The sequence below is a fragment of the Leptonychotes weddellii genome, chromosome 11 (genome assembly GCF_054177405.1).
Source record: "Leptonychotes weddellii isolate Sample4059 chromosome 11, ASM5417740v2, whole genome shotgun sequence".
NCBI lineage: Eukaryota > Metazoa > Chordata > Mammalia > Carnivora > Phocidae > Leptonychotes > Leptonychotes weddellii.
The window spans coordinates 93,082,958-93,086,338 of NC_138379.1; the positions used below are offsets into that span (position 1 = coordinate 93,082,958).

The following is a 3,381-nucleotide window of genomic DNA, read 5'->3' on the forward strand; positions in this document are numbered from 1 at the left end:
GGCTCCTCTGCTCTCCTGCTCTTGCCAGGCATGCTCACTTACACACTGGACCTCTGCGTATCGAACATAAACCAACAGTTCACAGTTCTGTAATGGGATCACGGTCCTGTCTGGTACCTGCCTCTGCTTCGCAGTCTCATTCCCCAAAGGAACAGGTTGTTTGTTGAAAATGTAGGGTTTTGGTTATGGTGAAATCAGTGTGTGCGGGTGCGCGCGTTGCGTGCACGCGCGCATGTGTGTGCGTGTGTACGCACCCGGGCACGAGTGGGAGGTGGAAAAAGGGGAAAACTTCACTGTGGAGTGTGTTAATCCATGTTAGTTTTCTACTGAGAGGTGAAGACAGGCCTGGATGAACACATATTCCCCAAGGTGCTCATCAAGAGTAACATGTCAAAGCACACCTACTCATGACATCAAAAATAAAGGTGTGGGAGACTTGAAAGAATCAAAATGAAATATTTGCAGAGTTTGTCCTTTTAACAAACATACCTCTTAAAGAACATCTGCTCCATAGTGAATAAAAGGAGGACCAATGAAAGGAATAAAACAGAGGAGAAAATGCTCTGCATTAAGAGTGTCCTGGGTTCTAATTCTAATTCTTCCCTCAAATGTCAATGGGACTTTGCAACGAGTCACTTGGGTTAACTTCCCTAATCTGAAATACAAAGCAGCTAAAAGAGGTGGTTTCTAAAGATTCTCTACTCTGACACCATGAGACCACTAGCACCTAGATATTTCTTTTTGTGTTTGGGCTCAGGATCAGAGTTGGTACGCAGGAAATCTGATGAAATGTATGTATTTTATACTCTAGCTGAGAAAGGATAAGTAACAACCACATAGGAAACATTTAGTTGCCACAGGCTAACTACCACTGAGCATCCCAGTATGGCCACATTTTTATATCCACCCCACTGACCTCGAGACTTTTTAGTTCCTAACTTCCTTTCTAGTCAGTGTAGCAGAAGAAACTGAGAGGCTGAATATTTTATTTAAATCCTAATCAACCTAATGCAAGATGATATTTGGATTTTGCCTTATCACATATCCTTTCTTTCAGTAAAAACTCATGAGATTTTGGGAAAAAAATATTTCAGTGGTGATTTACTTCACATTAGATCATAATAACCTCAGCTTAACATTTCAGATGATTTACGAATGTAACCAAATGATGTGAGAAAATGAAGAAGAGATTGATGGTTTGGAAATTTCGATGCTAAAACACTTTCTATGAAATATTCTCTCCTGAAAATCTCTCTTATACAGACCGAAAAGCTGTAGCTCATGAGAAGAGATTATACTCAAATTGAGAGAGCTTTAGGTTTTAATAGGAAATCATTATTACACTTCAAATATATAAAATATGTTTTTGAAGTTCTTTTCATGCTCTTTAAATTTTATGATAATTTCATTACTGTGATCTTTCTTTACTAATTAATGATTGCAATTTCTTTAGGGTGATTAACAGTTCTTTTTAAAAATTCTGGCTACCTTGAGTGCTTCTGAAAATATGGTTATATTGTCTTGACTAGTATGCAATGCAAGAGTGGAAAATGCGGACAATGCCCATTGCACCATCACAAAAGTCAGGCTTAAAATGACCTAACAAGTTGTTGTTGTTGTTTTTCCCCAGCTGGTGCAAGACAGATTTCTAATGATACCTTAATATCTGAACTTAGTTCTTTATGATGGCCCTGCTACATTTTGAGAAGAGGTTGTGAAGCTTAGCTCAAGATGATCATTTAAAACATTTTGTTACAGAGATGTCTTGCAATCGTTATTTCTTCATGAGCCCTCATGTACCCATCATGTAGATTATCAACATGATTCCTTCTTTACATCATCAGGATTTTTTTTTTACATATGAAATTTCACATTTAGATCCTCATAAAGAACAGAATAAATGGGATTTTGAAAGAAAGGCAGAACATTTCTCTCAGCTGTGCTCAGGTCTAGGTAATCAACGTAGCAAGTACCAAGCTGTGGAAGGAACAGGGTTAGAACAGTTAGTTGACAGTATCAGGGCCTACATGAATCCATAACATCTCAGTGTTTTTACCTAAATAATGAAATAAGAGTAGGCATCCTACTGACCTCACAGAGGGTTGTGAAGATAAACGGACTTCATAGCATCATAGGAATATCTTCAAAATAGTGCTTAGCAAATGACATTAAATTGCTTTACTTACCTGCTTTCTCCACCAGGCTGAAAGGTTCTTGAGGCCAGGGATTATGTCTCACGCTTCTTCACAACCCAACACATTGCCTGAAACACAGATGGTTTGATAAACAGTTGAGTGAATACATGAACCAAATGGGTTCTATATAGCAGGCTACTGAAACTTTGAAAGAGAAACAAGTGATCCCCTAAAGTAAAAGCTACCACTCCTGAGTCCTGGGTGCTGGGTGGTCAGCCAGGCTTCTTCACTTACAAAATTAAGGAACAAAAGTGAAGACAAGCAAAACAATCACTTGGTGCAGGAAAAAAGTATTAGAACTTAAATTTTTTTTCATCCAAATTTTACAGACAAAAGTTTTGTGACATTTAATATTCTGATTGAAACATGAATCCTCTGTTGGTTATTTCATGTGAACACACGCTGGTAATTTCGGAAAGAGTGGTCATTCCTGGAGGTGTGGATGACCTCACACCTCCACAGGTTTTGAGCACATGGCTACGCATTGTAACCATCACACAGATTTATGGATCCTTTTGTCAGGTTTCCTGAAATTAATCCTCCAAAAATGGACAATTAGCTTTAAAGTAACTTTGTAAAGAAACTATACGTTAAAAATAATTCCTAATAATGCATATGAAAGCAGGTAAGAATTGATGCTCTTTTTGTCCTAAAATGAGTTTTTTGTCAGCCCACATTATGAAATGAAGACAATAAATATCTAAACACTCTATAAAGAAGTTAAATAAAAAGGTTCTAAAGTACCTAGGGCACCATTAGAAATAGAGATTTACACTCACTAGTATTGAATTATGTACCATTAATATATAAAACTTATTAATTTTAAAATATTATTCATCTATATTTTGATTGTATTATATATTTCATGCATTTATAATATATGTAATATACTGGTACAATATAATTTTTAGAGTAGTGGTACTAACAATTTAAAGATTATATATGTTAGGACCATGTAAAGTGTTTTGGTTTTTTTTTTTAAAGATTTTATTTATTTGGGCGCCTGGGTGGCTCAGTTGGTTAAGCGACTGCCTTCGGCTCAGGTTATGATCCTGGAGTCCCGGGATCGAGTCCCGCATCGGGCTCCCTGCTCGGCAGGGAGTCTGCTTCTCCCTCTGACCCTCCTCCCTCTCATGCTCTCTGTCTCTCATTCTCTCTCTCAAAATAAATAAATAAATAAAATCTT

General features: G+C 37.3%; 1 long non-coding RNA gene across 1 annotated transcript in view; it reads right to left on the reverse strand.

The window, feature by feature from the left end:
* Nucleotides 1-1,303: 1,303 nt before the first annotated feature.
* LOC115939374 (uncharacterized) overlaps nucleotides 1,304-3,381 on the reverse strand; it is a 135,357-nt gene continuing 133,279 nt past the window's right edge. The window contains exons 5-6 of the long non-coding RNA XR_004074193.2: nucleotides 2,187-2,263; nucleotides 1,304-1,977 (exon numbers count right to left, since the gene is read on the reverse strand). This is a non-coding gene — a long non-coding RNA (uncharacterized LOC115939374). The remainder of the gene's footprint in view (nucleotides 1,978-2,186; nucleotides 2,264-3,381) is intronic.